At 41.5% G+C, this 24,800-nt stretch overlaps 1 protein-coding gene across 3 annotated transcripts in view; it reads right to left on the reverse strand.

Moving 5' to 3' along the window:
- The window catches only part of SLC36A2 (solute carrier family 36 member 2), a 77,004-nt gene that overhangs the window by 46,545 nt on the left and 5,659 nt on the right, over window positions 1-24,800 (reverse strand). For all 3 annotated transcript variants that reach the window (XM_065936056.1, XM_065936047.1, XM_065936066.1), the window contains exon 3: window positions 7,688-7,828. The gene's annotated coding sequence lies outside the window, so the exon portion shown is untranslated. The remainder of the gene's footprint in view (window positions 1-7,687; window positions 7,829-24,800) is intronic.

Below are 24,800 nucleotides of genomic sequence, written 5' to 3' on the forward strand. Positions count from 1 at the left end.
TTGCTTTTTCGATGATCCAATGGATGTTGACAATTTGATCTCTGGTTCCTCTGCCTTTTCTAAATCCAGCTGGAACATCTGGAAGTTCACGGTTACATAGTGTTGAAGCCTGGCTTGGAGAACTTTGAGCATTACTTTGCTAGCATGTGAGATGTGTGCAATTGTGTGGTAGTTTGAGCATTCTTTGGCATTGCCTTTCTTTGGGACTGGGGTGAAAACTGACCTTTTCCAGTCCTGTGGCTACTGCTGAGTTTTCCAAGTTTGCTGGCATATTGAGTGCAGCACTTTCACAGCATCATCTTTTAGAATTTGAAATAGCTCAACTGGAATTCCATCACCTCCACTAGCTTTGTTCGTAGTGATGCTTCCTAAGGCCCACCTGACGTTGCATTCCAGGATGTCTGGGTATATATAGGTGAGTGATTACACCATTGTGTTTATCTGGGTCATGAAGATCTTTTTTGCATAGCTCTTCTCTGTACTCTTGCCAACTCTTTTTAATATCTTCTGTTTCTGTTAGGTCCATACCATTTCTATCATTTATCAAGCACATTTTTGCATGAAATGTTCCCTTGGTATCTCTAATTTTCTTAAAAAGATCTCTAGTCTTTCCCATTCTATTGTTTTGCTTTATTTTTTTGCATTGATCACGGAGGAAGGCTTTCTTATCTCTCCTTGCTATTCTTTGGAACTCTGCATTCAAATGCATATATCTTTCCTTTTCTCCTTTGCCTTTAATTTCTCTTCTTTTCATAGTTGCTTGTAAGGTCTCCTCAGAGAACCATTTTTCCTTTTTGCATTTCTTTTTCTTGGGGATGGTCTTGATCACTGCCTTCTGTACAATATCACGAACCTCTGTCTATAGTTCTTCAGGCACTCTGTCTGTCAGATCTAATCCCTTGAATCTATTTGTCACTTCCACTGTATAATCATAAGGGATTTGATTTAGGTCATACCTGGATGGTCTAGTGGTTTCCCCTACTTTCTTCAATGTAAGACTGAATTTTCCAATAAGGACTTCATGATCTGAGTTACAGTCACCTACTGGTCTTATTTTTACTGACTGTAAGAGCTTCTCCATCTTTGGCTGCAAATAATATACTCAATCTGACTTCTATATTGACCATCTGGTGATGTCCATGTGTAGTCTTCTCTTGTGTTGTTGGAAGAGGGTGTTTGCTATTACCAGTGTGTTCTCTTGGCAAACTCTATTAGCCTTTTCCTGCTTCATTTTGTACTCCAAGGTCAAATTTGCCTGTTACTCCAGGAATCTCTTGACTTTCTACTTTTGCATTCTAGTACCCTACGATGAAAAGGACATCTTTTTGGGTGTCAGTTCTAGAAGGTCTTGTAGGTCTTCATAGAACCGTTCAACTTCAGCTACTTCAGCTACTGTGCCCCTGGTCAGGGCACAGACTTGCATTACTGTGATACTGAATAGTTTACCTTGGAAACAAATGGAGATCATTCTGTCGTTTTTGAGACTGCACTCAAATACTGCATTTTGGACTCTTTGGTTGACTATGATGGCTACTCCATTTCATCTAAGGGATTCTTGCCCACAGTGACAGATATAATGGTCATCTACGTTAAACTCAGCTTCTACCACTATCTAGATGACTACTTCCCTGAACTTCATTTGCCTCATCTTAAAATCAGGATATACTTTGTATGTGCTAAAATGTAGGTGCTGGAAATGATGGTCATTGAAAGTCTACGATCATGAAGTACTCACCGCATGGAACTCATTTTTTTAAGAGTAGAAAAATACATTGCTTCTTAGAGAACACAAGTCAGAGAAAAGATCAGTGACTGTTATTGTAATGCTCAAAAAGCTTTTAATGGTATATCATTGCCTATAGGAAAGAGTTCCAAACTTGAGTCTGAGATTCAAAGCCCATTGTGTTTCAAGTTTAATTTCCCACTCTCTCAACTCAAAATAGTCCCTCTCTGTTTCCACGCCATGTTCTCTACACTGCAACCAGACTCATCAATTAGAGGCATTCCCTGAGAATGAGATACACTTTCACACCTTTCCCTCCATTTGAACCTGTCACACTCCTGTTTCTCGAAGAGATCTCTAGTCTTCCCCATTCTGTTGTTTTCCTCTATTTCTTTGCACTGATCACTGAGAAAGGCTTTCTTATCTCTCCTTGCTATTCTTTGGAACTCTGCATTCAAATGCATATATCTTTCCTTTTCTCCTTTGCCTTTTGCTTCTCTTCTTTTCATGGTATGGCCTCCTCAGACAACCATTTGGCCTTTTTGCATTTCTTTTTCTTGGGGATGGTCTTGATTCTTGCCTCCTGTACAATGTCACGAACCTCCATCCATAGTTCTTCAGGCACTCTGTCTGTCAGATCTAATCCCTTGAATCTATTTGTCACTTCCACTGTATAATCATAAGGGATTTGATTTAGGTCATAACTGAATGGTATGGTGGTTTTCCCTACTTTCTTCAATTTAAGTCTGAATTTGGCAATAAGGAGTTCATGATCTGAATTCTGTTTGTCAGATCCCGGTCTTGTTTTTGCTGACTGTATAGAGCTTCTCTATCTTTGGATGCAAAGAATATATTCAATCCGATTTTGGAATTGACCATATGGTGATGTCCATGTGTAGAGTCTTCTCTTGTGCTGTTGGAAGAGGGTGTTTGTTATAACCAATGTGTTCTCTTGGCAAAACTCTATTAGCCTTTGCCCTGCTTCATTCTGTACTCCAAGGCTGCCAGGAGCCAACACACGAGACCCTACCCCTAACAAGGCCATAGGGGAGAAAACCTGATGGGCAAGGCAGATCAGGTTTTCAGGGGTTTCGAAAAAGTCAGCTCACGAGACCCTACCCCTAACAAGGCCGTAAGGGAGAAAACCTGATGGGCAAGGCGGATCAGGTTTTCAGGGGTTTCGAAAAGGCCAGCTCACAAGATCCCACCCATGACAAGGTCACGAGGAGAAAGCCTGACAGGCAAGGCAGATCAGGTTTTCAGGGATTTCAAAAAGCTGCCCCTGGCGCTCACCTTAAAGATGATATCTGTCTTTCTGATGCCTGCCTCAATGGACTACTCCCTAATTTCTCTGACACAGGCAGGGAGGCCTTCCCCGACCTCTTCCCAAATAAGAATCAATTTAGAACTTTAATCAATAAGTTTCCCAGGTGGTGGTATTTTATGAGATTATTCAGGGTGAAAGGAGTGTTTTAATTTAAACTCCTTTGCTGGTAGTTTGTTAGCCAAATGCATTTATGCCCTTGGTACTAATATGCATGATTGCTTATAATATCCTAATCATAAAATAGCATAAAGAACCTGATTATATAAAAGCCCTAATAGATATAGAGCCCTTTTAAGGGGTAAAGGAGTCCTATTAGAAAACATAAGAAAAATTATTCTATAGGTGGTTATTGGGTTGTGATTTGCTTGCTGTGTTTTTGCCTTTAATGTGCTAAGGTTGTGTTATAAAAACCATTGTTAATATAGTTAAAGATCTAGAGAAATAAGAACTTAGCCCTAGTGTGGTAACAATGAGATGGTTGTTAATTGTCAGTCAGGAGTGCTAGGCAGAAGCTGCCTCACGAAAGTCGCAGAGTCAGTATGGGGTAAACTTCTTAGATAAATGCAACTGACAACTTTTGCAGAAAGATTAATTTTTGTATTAACAAGAATATAACTTTACTCCGTACTATTTCCCTATGACACTGTTACCTTTCAGTTAAGGTCACCATAAAAATGGAAAATAGGTTTACAATCACCTGACCTGCATAAAATGTTAATAGCCCCAAGGCCAGAAGACCATGTGCTAAGAATTACTATAGAATTAGAAAGCAAAATAATCCTGCTTTTCCTAAAAATCAAAATGATGTAATGCTAATCCTGTGTAATCATGAGTAAGCATCTTGTACCTTGAAAACATTCTGTGAAAGGGTATAAAACCGGTTGTCAAAAAGTAAAACACAGACTTGGCCCTATCAAGGCTAGTCTCACGTGTCTTCTCTCTCTCTCGCTGACGCCGTTCATCCTGAGGGTACCCCCTGGATCCTGCCGAGGCTGGACCCCGGCACAAGGCCAAATTTGCCTGTTACTCCATGTATTTCTTGACTTCCTACTTTTGCATTCCAGTACCCTATAATGAAAAGGACATCCTTTTTGGGTGTCAGTTCTAGAAGGTCTTGTAGGTCTTCATAGAACCATTCAACTTCAGCTTCTTCAGCATTACTGGTTAGGGCATAGACTTGGATTACTGTGATATTGAATGGTTTGCTTTGGAAATGAACAGAGATCATTCTGTCATTTTTGAGATCACATCCAAGTACTGCATTTCAGACTCTGTTGTTGACTATGATGGCTACTCCATTTCTTCTAAGGGATTTGTGCCTATAGTAGTAGATATAATGGTCATCTGAGTTAAATTCATCCATTCCAGTCTATTTTAGTTCACAGATTCCTAAAATGTCGATGTTCACTCTTGCCATCTCCTGTTTGACCACTTCCAATTTGCCTTGATTCACGGGCCTAACATTCCAGGTTCCCATGCAATATTGCTCTTTACAGCATTGGACTTTACATCCAACACCATTCACATTCACAACTGGGTGTTGTTTTTCCTTTGGCTCTGTCTGTTCATTCTTTCTGGAATTATTTCTCCACTGATCTCCAGTAGCATACTGGGCACCTACCAATATGGGGAGTTCATCTTTCAGTGTCTGATCTTTCTGCCTTTTCATACTGTTCATGGGTTTCTCAAGGCAAGAATACTGCAGTGGTTTTCCATTTCCTTTTCTGGTGGACCACGTTTTGTCAGAACTCTCCACCATGACCCATCCATCTTGGGTGACTCTACATGGCATGACTCATAGTTTCATTGAGCTAGACAAGGCGGGGTCCATGTGATCAGATTGGTTAGTTTTCTGTGATTATGGTTTTTGTGGTTTCCATTTGAATGCAGAGTTCCAAAGAATATCAAGGAGAGTTAAGAAAGTCTTCCTTAGTGATCAATGCAAAGAAATAAAGGAAAACAATAGAATAGGAAAGACTAGAGATCTTTTTAAGAAAATTAGAGATACCAAGGGAACATTTCATGCAAAAATGTGCTTGATAAATGATAGAAATGGTATGGACCTAACAGAAACAGAAGATATTAAAAAGAGTTGGCAAGAGTACAGAGAAGAGCTATGCAAAAAAGATCTTCATGACCCAGATAAACACAATGGTGTAATCACTCACCTATATATACCCAGATATCCTGGAATGCAATGTCAAGTGGGCCTTAGGAAGCATCACTACGAACAAAGCTAGTGGAGGTGATGGAATTCCAGTTGAGCTATTTCAAATTCTAAAAGATGATGCTGTGAAAGTGCTGCACTCAATATGCCAGCAAACTTGGAAAACTCAGCAGTAGCCACAGGACTGGAAAAGGTCAGTTTTCACCCCAGTCCCAAAGAAAGGCAATGCCAAAGAATGCTCAAACTACCGCACAATTGCACACATCTCACATGCTAGCAAAGTAATGCTCAAAGTTCTCCAAGCCAGGCTTCAACACTATGTAACCGTGAACTTCCAGATGTTCCAGCTGGATTTAGAAAAGGCAGAGGAACCAGAGATCAAATTGTCAACATCCATTGGATCATCGAAAAAGCAAGATAGTTCCAGAAAAACATCTACTTCTGTTTTATTAACTATGCCAAAACCTTTGACTGTGTGGATCACAACACATTGTGGCAAGCTCTTCAAGAGATGGGACTACCAGATCACCTGACTTGCCTCTTGAGAAATCTGTATGCATGTCAGGAAGCAACAGTTAGAACTGGACATGGAAGAACAGATTGGTTCCAAATAGGGGAAGGAGTACGTCAAGGCTGTACACTGTCACTCTGCTTATTTAACTTAAATGCAGAGTACATCATAATAAACACTGGGTTGGCTGAAGCACAAGCTGGAATCAAGACTGTTGGGAGAAATATCAATAACCTCAGACATGCAGATGACACCACCCTTATGGTAGAAAGCGAAGAAGAACTGAAGAGCCTCTTGATGAAAATAAAAGAGGACAGTGAAAAAGTCAGCTTAAAACTCAACATTCAGAAAACTAAGATCATGGCATCTGATTCCATCACTTCATGGCATAGATGGGGGGACAATGGAAACGGTGACAGACTTTATTTTGGGGGGCTCCAAAATCACTGCACAGGGTGACTGCAGTCATAAAAATAAGAGACACTTACTCTGTGGAAGAAAAGTTATGACCAACCTAGACAGCATATTAAAAAGCAGAGATATTACTTTGTCAACAAAGGTCCATCTAGTCAAAGCTATGGTTTTTCCAGTAGTCATGTATGGATGTGAGAGTTGGACTATAAAGAAAGCTGAGCACTGAAGAATTGATGCTCTTGAACTGTGGTGTTGGAGAAGACTCTTGAGAGTCCCTTGGACTGCAAGGAGATCCAACCAGTCCAAACTAAAGGAAATCAGTTCTGAATATTCATTGGAAGGACTGATGCTGAAGCTGAAACTCCAATACTTTGGGCACCTGATGGGAAGAACTGACTCATTTGAAAAGACCCTGATGCTGGGAAAGATTGAGGGCAGGAGGAGAAGGGGACAACAGAGGTTGAGATGGTTGGATGGTATCACCAACTCAATGGACATGAGCTTGGGTAAACTCCTGGAGTTGATAATGGACAGGGAGGCCTGGCATGCTGCAGTCCATGGGGTCACAAAGAGTCGGACATGACTGAGCGACTGAACTGAACTGAACAATCCTGTTTATGGTTCAAGTCTCAGGGGCTTCGGTGTTGCCTCTCTCTTTCCTGGTCAGAATTAATTCTCCTTCTTTTGAGTTCCTTTTTGAGGACTTATCGAAGGACCAAATCAAGAGAATAGTATTTATTTAATGCTGTTCTTTCTTCTCTTTCTTATAAATGGTGAGTATGGATTACTGAGAAAATCAAGTCTCAGTGATCAGATTATACTTTTCTAAACCTAGGTGGCTCAGCTGGTAATGAATCTGCTGCCTGCAATGTGTGTGACCTGGGTTCAATCCCTGGGTTGGGAAGATCCCCTGGAGAAGGGAACAGCTACCCACTCCAGTATTCTGGCCTGGAGAATTCAACAGACTATGTATAGTTCATGGGGTTGCAAAGGGTCAGACACGACTGAATGACTTTCACAAACGTTATTTATATATTAGATTAAGAATGTGAATTTCTGTTCTTTAGGGCCATAGTTACAGTAGCCAAAAATCAATTAGGGGAGCTTCCTTGGTAGCTCAGATGTTAAAGAATCTGCCTGCAATGCAGGAGACCCCGATTTGATTCCTGGGTTGGGAAGATTCCCTGAAGAAGGGAAAGTCTACCCACTCCAGCATTGTGGCCTGGAGAATTCCATGGGGTCGTATTGTGTTGGATGAGACTGAGCGACTTTGCTTTCACACAAGAAAAAAAGATGTGTCTTGGTTTAGATTTTCTTTTTTTTTTAAGAAAGAGGGATGACATGTATGGGGTTGCATTTTCAGGGGTCTAGTTCTTTCCATGGTGCAGCTTGCTGGCATTTCTTCTCTATGCACAAGAAATTCTCAGCCATGCCATTGCTAATCTCCTCTGTTGAGGGGAAGCCAGCCAGAATGTACATTATCATTCTGTCTCTGGGGACTGAACTAACTCACTAGCAGTTGGGGAAGTTGAGGATGATGCTTACCTGGGTGGTGGCCCCAAACTTATGGTAGCTTGAGGCCCAGAGCCTTCTGTACACTCTATTGATCACCAGCATCCCTCCATACAGGGTGAGTGGATGAGTGGCCTTGGCATGGTCCCATATTTTGTTTTCCAAAGGCAAAACCTGCGAATGGAAAGGCCATAATTACTTAGTGGTCCCCATTTATGTAGAGATCCCATTTACCCACTGTTTATCATTCTATATTCATTCATTTCAGTCAAAAAAAAAGCTCAATACAGAAAAACAAACAAACAAAACAGAACAGGTTCCCTGGTTGCCTAGTGGTTAGGATTCTGGGCTTTCACTGCTATGGTCCAGGTTCAATCCCTGGTCAAGGAACTGAGATCCTGAAAGCCTCAAGATAAAACCAAAAAAAAAAAAAAGAAAAAGAAAAAGCCATACTCCAATACATGACACCACTAGGTTCAAGAAACTACTGAACTATAACAGTAACAATTACTAAAAAGGCCTTAAGGGTCTTCTACTCCAGTCACGGTGAAGATTGCACTGGTACCAAGACTGAAGAAACCTTTTTCCTTATTTGTGGTATGAGTTAGTTGTCTAGAAAACTCTCTACATGTTCATCCTTTATTCCAGCTGAGTATCCTTCCATGCTCAGTGAAGGCTCTACTTCTGAGCAGTTCTGTGGCCTGTGGATTATGATAATGATGATAGCTGTTAGAGAAAATCATTGTTCAAGTGTACTAATCTAAGTTGGTGTCTTTGTAGGAGTTGTGCTTCTAGGCTCAGACCACCTGAGTGAGCACCATCCCTAATTTTAGGCCTGGAAAGTGACCTAGAAGCACAGATTTGCAGTCCAAAGTATTATTTTGGATTCCTTTTCCATGGCGAGAGAGGGGAGAGGCTCTTACATACCAGAATATGCTGTGGATCTTGTCCAAAGGATGAAAAAGGAATGCAGATTGCACTGGCACCAGTACTGAAGAAATCTTTTTCCTTATTTGTGGTATGAGTTAGTTGTCTAGAAAACTCTCTATGTGTTCATCCTTTATTCCAGCTCCAGCTCTCTGAGACCTATAATTTTGTGTCTCAGAGTAGGAATGTGGGAGCATCAGCTCTGAATAACGGTTCAGGCAGCCTTGCTCGTGTGTGTGTGTGTGTGTGTGTGTGTGTGTGTGTGTGTGTGTGTGTGTGTGTGTGTGTGTGTGTGTGTGTGGAGAGAGAGAGGAAGGAGTGGGGGAGCTGGTGGTGAGGAGATCCAGAGACAGTCCTGTCAATGGAGAACTAAAAAGGAAACTGAAGATAAAAGAAGGAGACCAGAAGGAGAAGTTGAGAAGGAAACTTTGGTCTGAGAGCTGGGAGACAGGAGCTTAAGCCTTGGCTTTAGAATTTAACAGCCCTTTGCTCTCTGACAAGCTACATGGCTTCTAGCCTTTGTTTTCATTATCTGTGAGTGGATGTGAGCATATACATTTAGTGTCGATTTTTTTCCATAATTTTTCTCTTGCTGGATTAGCTCTAGCACTCAAATGTGTCAATTAAGAACATACCAAAGTGAACAGATTTTTAATATGATGTTTAATAGGTTGTTTAAATAGGCTGACTTGTTGGTAGGAATTGTCACAGAAGTCTTTATTTTTCCCATTTTATAGATGGATAAAATGAGGCCTACTGAAAAGAGAAGATTTAGTGTTCCACATCTTTCTGTCAGATATTTTCCTCTGGCATGTTAGAGGATGAGGGAGCTGGATGGCCAGAGATGCTTAGCCTTCTCATCTGATGCCTTCACTTTACAGATGGGGAGCATGAGGCTCAGAGAGACTGTCAATGATCATATTAATAAGGTTTCTCATCTAATACTCATAATGTGAGCAACTAACATTTCTTAGGTATGTATGACGGGCCAGGCAATGTACAAAGTGCTATAAATGAACTGTTTAGTTCTTACCACAACCCTACCAAGTAGGGATGATTATCTTTAAAGAAAATCGAGACTCAGGGCCTCTCTTGTTTTAGCTTCTCCATCCATAAAACAAGGAAACTGAACTGAAAGAGCATGTCTGGAAGTTAAGTCGTTTATCACATATGTGTTATACTTTTATTATTTTTCTCATCAAGTCAAAAATTTAAAACTAAATTTCAAAAAGAAGTATTATAACACAATTCTAAGCCATCATGGATTGAACATATTAACACAAATACATTATTATGAAAGTAAATAGGGTCTTCCCTGATGGTCCAGTGGTTAAGAATCTCCCTTGCAATTCAGAGGACACTGGTTTGATCCCTGATCCAGGAAGATCCCACATGCCATGGGGCAACTAAGCCCGTGGGCCACAGTTACCAAGACTAAGTGGCAAAACTACTGAAGCCCACACACCTAGAACCCAAGCTCTAAAACAAGAGAAGCAGCTGCAATAAGAAGCCTGCACACCGCAGCTACAGAGTAGCTCCTGCTCTCCAGGACTACAGAAAGCCCATGTGAAGCAACAAAGACCCAGCACAGCCATAAATAAATAAATATATATATGTGTGTGTGTGTGTGTGTGTGTGTGTGTGTGTGTGTGTGTGTGTGTATAAAATAAAGTAAACAAACATTACCCATCTCCCCACTAAGTTCATCACACACATGTGTCAGAGACACCTTGAAAAACCACTGAATTAAAGAGCTTTCAGGTGCGGTCCTATCTCTGACTCTCTCTGAACACAGACTCCTGGAGGCTGGTGGGGCCTGACATTGAAGAACAATACTCTTTAAGAGACATCAGCCATGAAAAGGAACAAATTGACTTCCAGGTCAATTCCACTGTAAGCAAAATGACTTCCAGGTAATTTACAATAAATGGGACTCCAGAAGCCTCCAAAGGTTCTTTATTCTTTCTGGCTAAGGGGATATACTTTTGCAGCCAGGCAAGTGGTAAGTGGATGACCTTCTCCTGGGGGGTTTCCATCATGGCTCAGGTGGGGTAGAGGGGGTCCCCAGGAGATAAAGGCTATCTGAAGCATTCCCACACAGCTTTCTTTCCTTACCTTGCTTTTAGCTCTTGAGAAGAAGAAACAATGGCAGCTATTCCAACTCAACCTTGTGGCACTCAATAGGCTTTGGGTCCAGCAGCAATATTGGGGGTATGGAATCCATAACATGCAGTTATAAAGTACTTTGGAGTGTTGGGACTCAGAGTACTGTCGGAGGACCAGCAGTGTTGGCCTCACTTGGAGGCTTGTTAGGAAAGCAGAATCTTAGGTGGCACCCAGACTGCTGAACCAGAACCTGACTTGTAAAAAGGCCCCCAAGTGATTTGTATGCACATGGGAGTCTGCTCTGAGTTGCTGCTGGTCTGAAAACCACACTCTGCATAGCAAGGCTTCACCCCCATACTTGGCTGATGATTCAAATCAACTGGGGAACTCTAAACTTCCCATATTCCTGGATTCCAAATTCCAAAGATTGAGATCTAGTACAACTAGGGAAGGTTCCTGGGAGTCTATTATTAGACAAGGTCTCAAAGTGATTCTGAAGCTTAGCTAAGTTTGGAGGAAGTAACAGCTTACATTTAGGGAGAACTATGTACCAGGCAGGGCACAAGCTCTTTACATATATTAATCCATTTGGTCCTCACAATAGGCTGAGGAGATAGTTCGTAGTATTAGTCCCACTTTGCAGATGGGAAAACTTAAGTATAGAAAAGTAAGGTAATTTACCAAATTTTGAAGTGATGGAGATATAAACAGAATCAGGTAACTTGGCTCTAGAGCATGGTTTCTCAACTTGAGCACTCTTGACATCTGAGGCTGTCCTGTGCATCATGGGATGTTTAACTGCACCCCTGGCTTCTACCCAGTAGTTGTACCCCCTCCTACTTGTGACAACCAAAAATAAATCCACACATTGCCAAATGACTCCCGGAGGCAAACTCACTCCTGACTGAGGACACTGCTCTAGAGCTCGTACTTGTATTCACTGGACTCACTCCACCGCCTCTCCAAGAACCACTGGTTTCTCACCAGGAGTTTTTCACAACAGCCTAGAAAAACAGAAATTATTAGCCCCATTCTAAAAGCCCGATTTATCCAGGGCAACATAGCTTGTGAGCTGCAAAGCTAGGACTCATATCCACATAGAGATCCAGACATGGTGGATACACTGGTTAAGTTTTTGTGACTTTAATGAGCAAAACTGAAGGCTAGGGATGGAATCTGTCCACTTTTTATTCCTGTTTTATTTTTTCTTTCTTCAAAACTTGTCATGGATGTCTATGGGCTTAACTGCTCAGAAACCCTCCCCTCTTACCTGAAGTGACCCGACCACACTTCTGAATTAGCTGTGGTTTCTACCAGCACTTTCCTAACTACAGCTGATTTGTTCAGGGGTGGTACCTGACCCAAGCTGAACCATTAAATCAATTCTTTCCCTGGATTACTGGAACCAGACAGATCATCAAATTAGTCTCCTTCTGGTGCCTAAAATGGTAAAATCGGAAACTCAAGAGCTGTGAACAAAGCTTGTTCACATCAAAAGTAAGGAATGAAGCCAATACTCAGAGCTAAACAGCAGGGGCGCTGGAAACCCTAATGGGACTTGACTCCTGGGTCTGCTCCCACGCCTGACTGCCTCAGGATACTTCTTGGGGCCTGACTGTTCCATGAAAGTTCCCAAGACCTTTCTCATACAGTCTCCTTTTGTTCCCCAGTACTTCAGGTTGAGTTGAATGAGAGTCCTTATTACAGTTTTTTTCCTAAAACCAAAATAACTACTTGTTGGGGGTTGGGGGGAAAGCCCTTCTTAGTATCAGTAATCTCCTAAAATTTTGATCTGTGCAAGCATGCCTGATAATCTAGTTCTTGTTATTTTGAATTGGAAAGATTATGTCATATGACACACCAACTCTAAACACACAGCCAATTTTTGTTGTTGTTGTTGTTGTTTTTTGTATTTTATTTATTTATTGAAGTTGTATTTTGAATAAGTAAAATAATTTTGGGAAATCTGAATCAACACAGTAGATGGAAGGGTGATAACTATGGGCCCAGTCCCCATATTGTATAGAGAATGACCTTTGCTGATGAGTACCATGCAAATTTGTTTCCTATGCAAAGATGGTTAGATATGATTTCAGAATAAATCTCATTGCAGGAGTGAAAACTTTATTATCAACTGAAAAACATCCCAGACCTCTATCTCAGGAAAAGAAAATATAACTTTAATGCCCTTGTCACCTAATTTTTAAAGAAATTTGCAGATCTCATTTAAACATATCATTACCCTGTTTAACACTTGAATTGCCTTTTTAAATTTACTTTGAAAATGTTTTTTAGAAAATATTTATTTTTTTTAAATTAGCCAGGTGTTAGTTGCAAATTTTGAAACATATCTAAGATAATAACATTGCTGCTGCTGCTGCTGCTAAGTTGCTTCAGTCCTGTCTAACTCGGTGCGACCCCATAGCATGTCTATATGTAAGTAATTAACTAACGTTAGGTTATAAATGCTTGCAATGTGATACTGAACACAAATTAACGTGCTTGTTACAAAAAGTTGCTTGTCTACATCTTCCATATCCTCTTTGCAGACATTTGTTCTGAGTTCTAAGTTGTCTGTGTGGGATTCTAACATTTGACTGTGTCTGGAATGTAAGACAATGTAAGAAAAACCTCAAAATGTTTCTCACAGATTGTTTTGTTAAAGCTGCTGTAGTGAGTCTGGGGATATAAATATAAAAGCTTCCTAAACAAACATTGTACAGAAAAATTATAGTGGGATAGATACATTTATTCTATGAAGTTTGTGAATTAAAAAATAGAGAACTGTTCTATTTGGAACACAGTGGAAGAAATTTTCTGTATGGCAATCCTGTACATATGTCAATACAGATGTATATAAAAAAACATAGGAAAGTGTTAGTTGCTCAGTCATGTCAGGTGATGGCCTGGGGTGAGGAGCTTGCCTGCTGGAAGATGAGGAGGACCTTGGCTAGCACTGAGCATTGTCAACACGGCTCAGAAGTACAAGATGAATACAGCAGCACCAGGAAGGGAAGTGCCCACACTGCGTAGATGCTGAGGACTCACATCCAGAGGTGTGAGTCCTGATCCATCTGTCCTGGCAGTCCCATTGGCTGTTTCAGTCACCTACAGATAAGAAAGGATGACGTGAACATCAGCTGCCACCCACCAGTCCCCGACCCCATGCCCTCCAGCCTGTTCTGCCAATCATCAGCCCTCACAAGCAGCAGGCCACTAGAGGTTCCTCTGCACAATATTTCCCTTCTCTCCTAACCTTCTCTTAGCTATTGACTGTTCAGTTTCACTAGATCAGGCCCTGTAAACTAGATCAGAGCACCCAGCCCGTTTCCTCAATAGGGTTTATTATGGATTATAATTGTATGCTGGCATGATTATGGCTTATGTTCATCTTTCTGATTGGAATATAAATTTCCTGAGGGTAAGGACTTTATACAGTTTGTTCACTATTGTATTGCCAACACAGTGACCAGCACATGGTTGATAATATGTATTTGTTGAATGAACTCATTTACTGAAAGAGTTAACTTGGTAAATCATGTACAATGAATCAATGATTTATTACTGAGCAAGAAAAAAGTAAATGGCAGATTAATATCATAGTTTGAAAATGATTATTAGGTATGAATATTCAAATATTCATGAAAAAAACCTGAAAAATTATTCACATAACTTTTACTGGTATGTTTTTGTAGGAGGAGAGATTTATGGGGACTTTTAATTTGGTAATTTTTATATTACTGATTGATTTTAAGAAATAACTATATTATTTTTCTGTTCTAAAAAGAAAAAATTAACCATAAAGATTTTTAAAATGAAGATAAACAATATATCTGTGTAGAGAAGAGACTTGTGACTGCCAAGAAGGCAGGGGGTCAGGGGGGGAAAGGACTAGATGTTTGGGCTTAGCAGATGAAAACTATTATCTATTGGATGGATAAACAACAAAGTCCTACTGTATAACACAGGGAACCATACTCAATATCCTGTGATAAACCATAATTGAAAAGAATATATATATACATCTATAGATTCATTTGAGAGAGGTAACTGCTGTTAATATTTTAGAGTACACATTATATACATTTATACATATATGTGCTGTTGTTTGGTTGATGAGTCACGTTCAACTCTTTTGCAACCTTATGGACTGTAGCTCGCCAGGCTCCTCTGTCCATGAGATTTCCCAGGCACATACGTATATACACACATGCAAACATATATATCTAAAAAGTGAGACCTAAATGTACTTGGTGCTTTGTAGCCTGCCTTTTTATGGCCTACACTGCTTGAGTTTCTTCCAGCACAAGGATTTGAAGACCTATTTGCTGAAAATACACACCTAATAAATATTTGTTGAGCAGCTATTCTAATAGTTCAAGAGGAGCTTTTCTAGTCTCAGTGAGTTCATAGGCTACTTAAAGAGAAGAAATATAGACACGTCTATATTCAGGAGAAACTATACATGAAAGAAAATAGGGCTGAATTATCAACAGCTATTCACCAACAACTTGGACAATCAAGAAGAAATGGACAGGGAACTCCCTGGCTGTTCAGTGGTTAGGACTGTGCACTTCCACTGCTGGAGGCGTGAGTCCGATCCACGGTTGGGAAACTAAGATCCTGGATATTGTGTGGCATGGCCAACCAACCAAACAAAAATCTCACCTATGTAAATCCGCTATAATGGTCAGTCTCTCAGTCATGTCCAACTCTTTGCAACCTCATGAACTGTATAGCCCACCAGGCTCTGTCCATGGAACTCTCCAGGCAAAAATACTGGAGTGGGTAGCCATTCCCTTCTCCAGGGGATCTTCCCGACCCAGGGATTGAACCCAGGTCTCCTGTACTGCATGCAACAGTTTTTTTTTTTTTTTTTAACCTGGGAGCACTAGAGAACCCAGATGTTTTAGACTATAGCACACATACAAAAGACAAGATGTATGATAGGTGGCGGTCAGGTGAGCTGGATGGTAGGTGGGGATCACATTATCCAGGGTCTTATGAACCAGATTAGAATATATCCTGTTCAATACGGTGAACTTGAAGATTCTAAAGTAGTACTGGTTTGAGATAAGGACTGAATTTTTTAGGCTTTCAAAAGCAAAGGCTCATAGTTTAGGCTTTCACTGACTTGAAATTTATTCAAATTGGTTGATTGGGAAAGAATTGCTCAAAGGTCATGGTGGGCTTCCCTGGTGGCTCAGATGGCAAAGAATCTGCCTGCCAATGCAGGAGACCCAGGTTTGATCCCTGGGTCAGGAAGATCCCCTGGAGAAGGGAATGGCAACCCACTCCAGTACTCTTGCCTGGAGAATTCCAAGGACAAAGGATCCTGGAGTCGGACATGACTGAGTAACTAACACTTTCACTTTCATGGTGGGATAACTCCTGCCACCTTGCATTTCTGCTCCAGGGCTTTGCCTATCTGTTTACAGAGATCTAGCACAAAGGTAAGGAACATACATAAGGACCCAGCTGGTCCACAAACAGGAGGAAAAACATGATTGTACCTGAGTGTTGGGAGGAGAAGCTTATTTGCTATGAAAACAGGGAATATGGGGCCACCCACTGTGCTGGAGTTATTAACTTCTGCCTCACCTGTCTTGCCTGGGTCCCCCTGCTGCTCACAGCCACAGGTAGGAAGCCCTGGGGAAGCCTCAGACCTCCTGCTGCTCAGGGAGAGGTAGGAATGCCCTGGCAAGTTCTTTTCACCTGTGTTTAGGTATGTTCCCAGGTAAAGCCTCTGTGTCCAGGTAGTTATGGAGCCAAGGGCCTGCCTTGGCCTCCCTACCCCATCTCTGTTGCCCAATCTCACCTGCTTGGAGAAGGAAGGCTCTGATCCCTGTAAATTCTGATTTGACTTGGACACTGAAATCCCTGCTTGGTCTTGGTCATCCCTTCCCCCACAGAATGACTCTTTCTTCTCTTGGCCCTCCAATCAATGATCCATTCAGCAGTTGAGTGATCTTTTAAAATTTATTGATTATATTATGACCTTTCTCTGCTTACAACCCTTATGGGGCCTTCCTCTACTCCTAGAATAACATTCTAGCACATGACTGGTTCCTGCCTACCTTTCCCTTCTCTCTTTCTGTATCTCTTACCCCTCACTCAGCATGCCTCACCAGCTTCTGGAGGACTCTGAGCCCCTCTCACTCCATGGCCTTTGATTGATACTATTCCCACACCTCTTCCATCATACGACTCTTGTTCTTCAGATCTTGACTTAAACTTCATGTCCTTAGACAGGTTTTCCCCACCCTCCCTGTAACTCTTATCTTAGTTCAGAATTATACATTTACTTCTTTTCTTATTTACTCTGTCTCTACTGCTAGGTCATGAAACTCCATCAAGACAGGGATCATGCCTACTTCATTTAACCTTATCACTCTAACACCTAGAAAGCCTGGTCTATAGTCAATACTCAGTTGACACTTGTTCAGCAAGTGGATGGATGAACCGATAACTGAATGAGATGCTGGTTTCTCAGTGAGTTGACTGATCTTTTAGGAAGTATACACAGGATCCTCCTGACTTTTAGTTACTACATGCCACTCTAGGTAATGAAACATCTTGAACTGCCCTGGGGCCTCCTTAGCCTGGCCCCTCTTCCCTTTATGCTTACCTGAACCTTCTAGTTTCTTGGCCCTGGCTGCTGCAGTCAGTGGAGCTGAAGGGCCTCCATCATCTACATTTTGGTCTCAGCATGCTTCGGTCCTAGGCTCTTTCTGTTTAGGCTGGTCCAGAATTAACAGAGTTAATAAGGGTGAGTAAAGATGCTTGCAGAGTACCTCAGATCACATGACTGATTCAAGAACTGACCTCAGGTCTCCCAGCTTCACAACAGTGATTTTCCTATCACACCCTGAGCTTCCCAGACACCACACAAATTGCTAGTCTTTGTGCTAGTGATGAAGATTATCACACACACTACCCCTTGGTACAGTGGTTTTTACCAGCAGTGCAGGAGTTCATACTTCTAAAGGCACATCAGAAGTTCAAGGAAATGAGAAGTCATGTGACTTTTTTCCATTTAGTTAAAAAAATATAGCAGTGATGAATGCTTGTTATAAAATGATTGAATGGTACAGAAGTATATATGTAAAAAGGGAAAATCTCTATCTATACTCCCTTCCCATCTCATCCCAATCTAATTCTCCTTCCCACTTCTTTCCTCAAAGTACGTATTTTTAACAGTGTAGTGTAATTAAGTCCAAACATTTTAAATATGTTTATAAACATTATCTATAATAATTTATATACAGATATAAATAGTTTTTTAAAAATCCTGTAGTTTTAAAAACATATTCAATATTATTTTTTAAAATTGCGTATGTTGAAAGTGAAAAAAGGACCCCAACTTTGTGATGGAACATACCCTTGGCTGAAGGAGCACGATAGAAGGGCCTTGTTCTGGTATGCGTATAAGGAGTAGTAGCAGGAGACATGGCAAAACCTGGCGGGAGAACTAACGCAAAGGGAGTCTTGTTCGTGAGATGGCTCGAAGACTCTCACCAGCAGTGGAAGTGGTGGGCATGGCTCACTAGGATACCCGTGTAGGGTATGGCCACAGACTACCATCTACAGGCTGCCAGGACCCAGCTGGAGATGTGGATGTGGACAGAAGGAAAGGAGCTGAGTAGGTATGTTGGGATGAAAAACAGGACAAAAATGGATTTGTGAAGACAAGTCACAGACTAAGAGAAAATATTTGCAAATGACATATCTGAAAAAGGATGATTATCTCCATTAAAACTCAACAGTAGGAAAATGAACAATCCAATTAAAAAAATAGGCAAAAGACATGAACAGATCTCTCATCAAGGAAGTATGGTGGTGGTGGTGGTTTAGTCACTAAGTCATGTCCTACTTTTACGACCCCATGGACTGTAGCCCACCAGGATCCTCTGTCCATGTGATTTCCCAGGCAAGAATATGGAGTGGGTTGAGATTTCTTTCTCCAGAGGATCTCCCCAAGCCAGGGATCAAAGCCAGGTCTCCTGCATTGTAGGCGGTCTCCATTGGAGGCGGATTCTTTACTGACTGAGATACCAGGGAAGCCACCAAAGGAAATATAAAGAAAGCAAAAAAAATATGAAAAGATGCTTCATATCATATGTCATCAGGGAAATGCAAATTAAAATAACATGGAGATGGGACTTCCCTGGTGGTCCAGTGGCTCAGACCCGTGCTCCTATTGCAGGGGGTCCGAGTTTGATCCCTGATCAAACCCAGTGAACTAGATTCCGCATGCTACACTAAAAGATCCTGCATGTTGCAACAACCCTAGTGCTGCAACTAAGACCTGATGCAGGCAAAAAAAAAAAATAAAAAATAAAAAAACACACAAAAAACAAACAAAAAACCATGGACAGGCTTCTCTGGTGGCTCAGTGGTAAAGAATTCGCCTGTCAATACAGAAGACATGAGTTCAATCCCTGATCCAGGAAGATCCTACAAGTTGTGGAGCAACTAAGTCCATGTACCACAGTTATGTACTCTAGAGTCTGGGAGCCTCAACTACTAAGCCCATGTGCCACAACTATTGAAGCCTGTGCACCCTAGAGCCCCACAGCAAGAGAAGCCACTGCAATGAGAAACCTGCATAGCACAACTAGAGAGAAGCCTCCTCTCACCACAACACTTGTGTCAGTGTTCACTACATGTATATTTTAAAGGCCAAAATGAACACTGACAACATCAAATACTAGTGACAATGTGGAGCAACAGAAGCACTCACACTGCCGGTGGGAATACACAATAGTATGCAACAGTCAGTTTGGAAGACAGTTTGGTGGTTTCCTCACAAAACTAAATGGATTCTTACCATACAATTCAACAACTGCATTTGTTAGTATTTTCTCAAATGAGTTTAAAACTTTGGGCAACTTTGGGCAACATTCATATATGAATGTTTATAGCAGCTTTGTTCATAAAGGCAAAAACTTGGAAGCAACCAAGATATCCTTCAGTAGGTGGACAAATACACTGTGGTATATTCAGATAGTGCAAAAGAAAAAGATGAGCTGTCAAGCCATAAAAAGACACTGGGGGAAAATTAAATGTATATAACTAAGTGAAAGAAGCCATCTGAAAAGGCTACATACTGTATGATTTCAATTATATGACATTTTGGAAAAGGCAAAACTATGGAGACAGTAAAAACATCAGTAGCAGGTGAGAGGAGGAAGAGTTCAGAGAGCACAGAGGATTTCTAAGGCAATGAAATTATTCTGCATGATAAATGATGGTGGATATCTGTCATAAAGCACAATTGCACTCATCTCACACACTACCAAAGTAATGCTCAAAATTCTCCAAGCCAGGCTTCAACGGTACATGAACCGAGAACTTCCAGATGTTCAAGCTAGATTTAGAAAAGGCAGAGGAACCAGAGATCAAATTGTCAACATCCATTGGATCATCGAAAAAGCAAGATAGTTCCATAAAAACATCTACTTCTGCTTTATTGACTACACCAAAGCCTTTGACTGTGTGGATAACAACAAACTGTGGCAAATTCTTCAAGAGCTGGGAATACCAGACCACCTGACCTGCCTCCTTAGAAATCTGTAGGCAGGTTAGGAAGCAACAGTTAGAACTGGACATGGAACAGACTGGTTCCGAATTGGGAAAGGAGTACATCAAGGCTGTATATTGTCACCGTGCTTATTTAACTTATATGCAGAGTACATCATGTGAAATGCTGGGCTGGATGAAGCATAAGCTGGAATCACGATTGCAGAGAGAAATATCAATAACCTCAGATATGCAGATGACACCACACTTAAGGCAGAAAGTGAAGAGGAACAGAAGAGCCTCTTGATGAAAGTGAAAGGGGAGAGTGAAAAAGCTGGCTTAAAACTCAACAATCAAAAAATGAAAATCATGGCATCCAGTCCTATCACTTTATGGCAAATAGATGGGGAAACAATGGAAACAGTTACAGACTTATTTTCCTGTGTTCCAAAATCACTGCAGATGGTGACTGCAGCCATAAAATTAAAAGATGTTTGCTCCTTGGAAGAAAAGCTATGACCAACCTAGACAGCATATTAAAAAGTAGAGACATTGCCAACAAAGGTTCATCTAGCCAAAGCTATGGCTTTTCCAATAGTTAAGTATGGATGTGAGAGTTGGGACTATAAAGCAAGCTGAACATCAAAGAATTGATGCTTTTGAACTGTAATGCTGGAAAAGATTCTTGAGAGTCCCTTGGATTGCAAGGAGATCCAACCAGTCCATCCTAAAGGAAATCAGTCCTGAATATTCATTGGAAGGACTGATGCTGAAGCTGAAACTCCAATACTTTGGGCACCTGATGGGAAGAACTGACTCATTTGAAAAGACCCTGATGCTGGGAAAGATTGAAGGCAGGAGGAGAAGGGGACAACAGAGGATGAGATGGTTGGATGACATCATCGACTCGATGGACATGAGTTTGAGCAAGCTCTGGGAGTTGGTGATGGACAGGGAGGCCTGGTGTGCTACAGTCCATGGGGTTGCAAAGAGTTGGACATGACTGAGCAACTGAACTGAGCTGATTTGTCATACATGTGTTCAAATCCATAGAACCCAAGAGAGAACCCTAATGTAAAGTATGGATTCTGGATGGTAATGATGAGTCAATGAGGGATTATCACCTGTAGCAAATGGGGCTTGTGAAGCAGTGGAACAAGCCCTGCTCTGGGAGCTCCAGCCCAGTTTTTACCTTGGCATTGCCTCTCATTTGCTGTGCAACCTGGAACAAGTCCCCTCCCCTCTCTAGGCTCATTTTCTCTTTGTGTGAAGTGGGCTTGCAGTTCTCAAGGGTCTCTTATTTCTTAAGGTTTTATGCATTATTTCCTGGCAGCGCAACTTTTGAACATTTCCTAAGATATGGGTAATTAGAGTAACCATTGAGGGTGTTTGCTAAGTGCTATGGTCTCATTTAATCTAGAGACCAGCTCTCTACTATTAGACCCATTTTACAGATGGAGTAGCTGAGGTTTAGGGAAATTGACCAATGCCACAGAGCTGGTCAGTGGTGACACCAGTATTCAAAGAAGGTAGACTCCTCTGCCCTCCATCTCCACCACACTGAAGGAAGAGCCTCTGAGCTCTGCTGCCTGCAAAAGGAGAACAGAGAATATAAAATAAAAGCACTTTATGTTAGACATGAAATGGGTCTGACCATGGACACTCTCCCAGTCACCTCTATAGCATCACAGAGAGCCAAGACAGAACTCCAAGGGCAAGGCAAATTTCAGAGGATGGAGGGTGTGCAGATTTCAACGTCACTGGAAATGGAAAGATAGAGGATAGGCTCTTGGGGCTAAACTCTGGAGATATGAATGCTTTTCGGGGGAGATAAAATGGACTTCTAAATTAAAGGGAAAATTCAGGGGTTATCACTCCATTGCTATTCAGAAAATCCATAACTTTTCTTCTTTTTTTGAATCACAAATTTCTTTTACTATGAGATGAAGAATTGATCCTCTCAGAGAAAAAGCAAACAGTAATTATTAAATTTTACCTACAATTTCATGAGGTTTGTCGATTCCTATGAAGACTCTGGCCTAGGGAGACTCAGGATGAGAGTAATTGTTAATCAGTAATTATGCTAAAAATAATAGTAGAAGTATTATTATTAAGCATCAAGTACGCTAACATTTACAAAACAACTGCATACACTACTTAAACTTTCCAATAAGCAGGCTGTCAACCTCCTCCCCCTTTCTTGGCTGCACCATGCAGCATAAGGGATCTTAGTTCCCTGACGGATAGGGATAGAGGGGATAGTTACACAGGTAGTTGTAGTGGTCTCAGTAGGGCATTACAGGTAGAGTTGGAAACTGAGGGAAATTTGGGGGACCACTGTAAGTTAATGATCACTCAAGAAACCCATCAGAAAGTCGTGGAATGAAGCAAGCTTGCTTAACGATAAAGCCATGAATAAAAGCAAGAGATATATCCCAGGTTATTAAGTGAAAGAGAAAAAATGAGGCTTGCATTCTGCTGGCCGTGGTCAGCAAGACAGTGATCCTTAGAACCAAGGACAGGAGTTTAAGGGAAAGGTGGCATTCCAAAGTTGGAGACTCTCATTATACAGACACCTGAGATGATTCAACACATTTTAGTAATATGTTATCATCTTTTTGCTATTTGAGTAAGTGCCATGACAGTCCCAGTTTGACCTCATAAGGTCAAATACTCTCCTATCTGATATGAAGGAGGAGCTGGTGATGTAAGCCTAATATCTACTAAAGAATGAGGAAGAGGGAGGTCTTTTCCCTCTTCCCCACTTTACTTTGATTATAAAAATGTAGCCTGCTTAACCCTTGGGGCAGAGCTCCGTCACCTGCCTGCCTGCATCCCTCACAAGCATCCTATATTAACAAATCTACTTCTCATCTATCGCTTTGCCTCTCACTGAATCCCTTCTGAGCTTAGACACAGAGAACCTGAGCCTCAGCAAATTCAGACACCAGGTGAGGGACTCTAATTGAAAGATCGTGGGTTCAAGTCCCAATCAGAGGTGCATGGTTTCACAACCAGGGATCAAACCCATGTCCACTGCAGTGGAAGTGCGGAGTCTTAACCACTGGACCATCAGGGAAGTCCTTCAATACCCATTTCTACAGAGGAGAAAACTGAGGTTCAAAAGAGCCAGGGAAGGGAGTGGCTGTACTTGGGCAGGTTTCTTTTAGGAGTGCCACAGGATACACACACACACCTACACACCTTTACACAGTATTAAGCCCACTTCTACCTTTATGTTTTTAAAGAAGACTGTGCCTATCTGTGCATAAGAGATATGGCTCATACAGCATTCTTTTTCCAACTGTGTACTATTGCGAAAGGCCATATCATGGTTTATTTAACCAGTTTGGTTGTCTCTCCCGGGTGGGAAAAAGGTCAACAGAAGTGGACGGTACCATGCAGCAGCTTTCACATGCATCTAAGAAACCCCTCAAGAACACTGAAACTAGACTGGTGGTTGCCAAGAGGTGTGGGTGGGGTTGGGAGAAAGTTGGACTGGGAGCTTGGGATCAGCAGATGTAAACTGGTATATAGAGAATGGATAAACCACAAGGTCCTACTGTACAGCTCAATGAACCATATTCAATACCCTGTGATAAACCATAATGGAAAAGAATAGGAAAACATATATATATATACATACACACACACACACACACATATATATATAACTGAGTCAGTTATTAACACAACATTGTAATTCAGCTAGTTACGCCTGACTCTGTGCAGTCCTATGGACTGCAGCCTGTCAGGCTCCTCCATCCATGGGATTCTCCAGGCAAGAATACTGGAGTGGGTTGCTGTGCCCTCCTCCAGGGGATCTTCCTGGGGATAGAAGCCATGTCTCTTACATCTATCTGCATTGGCAGGTAGGTTCTTTACTGATAGTGCCACCTAATCTTCACTTTAAGAAAATTAAAAACAAAACAAAACAAAACAACCCTCAGATCTCTCCAACATCATCCTTAGAAGACTTCTGGGGGAGTAATAAGCTCTTTGTCAGTAAGGGTATTCAAGCAGAGATAAAGGTATGCAGGAGAGGGTTAACTGGTAGTTTCTGTTCCCACATCTTTTTGGTGTGTCTTCCTCTACTGCAGAGGGAAAGGGAAGTTAGTTACATCTCCTACACTCTTGGAAGTCTGTTCTTTCCTTTCTGGCCCAAAACACTGATGGAGTAGTACCCCTATGGTGGCCCCTCAGCTGGGTGCTAGGGACCCACCACTACCAGGATGCAGAACCTGCTTTCCATGAGCTTAGTTGTGTCAGGTAGTTAGAATAGGGAAAAGGAGTCCAGAATGGCGGTGGCTAAAAGACCTGGGAGGGAAAAGCCCACGAAAATAGAACAAAAGAAGATCCAAGGACAGGAGTGAGAACCTCAGGTAAAACAAACAGCACTCCTGGCTGGCCCAATTTACATAGGACAGGCCCAGGGAGAGAAAAACATAAAAAGAGGAGCCAAAGCTCTCTTCTCTCTCTCCTGTGCGATGGGGCACTCTTTTCTTCGTGTCTTTGGATCGACGTGGCCTCATGCCTCAAAGATGGATTTTCCTGCTATTATCTAAATAAAATACAGCTGTAACACTGAGCT

This window comes from Muntiacus reevesi, chromosome 1, assembly GCF_963930625.1.
Source record: "Muntiacus reevesi chromosome 1, mMunRee1.1, whole genome shotgun sequence".
NCBI classification, from domain to species: domain Eukaryota; kingdom Metazoa; phylum Chordata; class Mammalia; order Artiodactyla; family Cervidae; genus Muntiacus; species Muntiacus reevesi.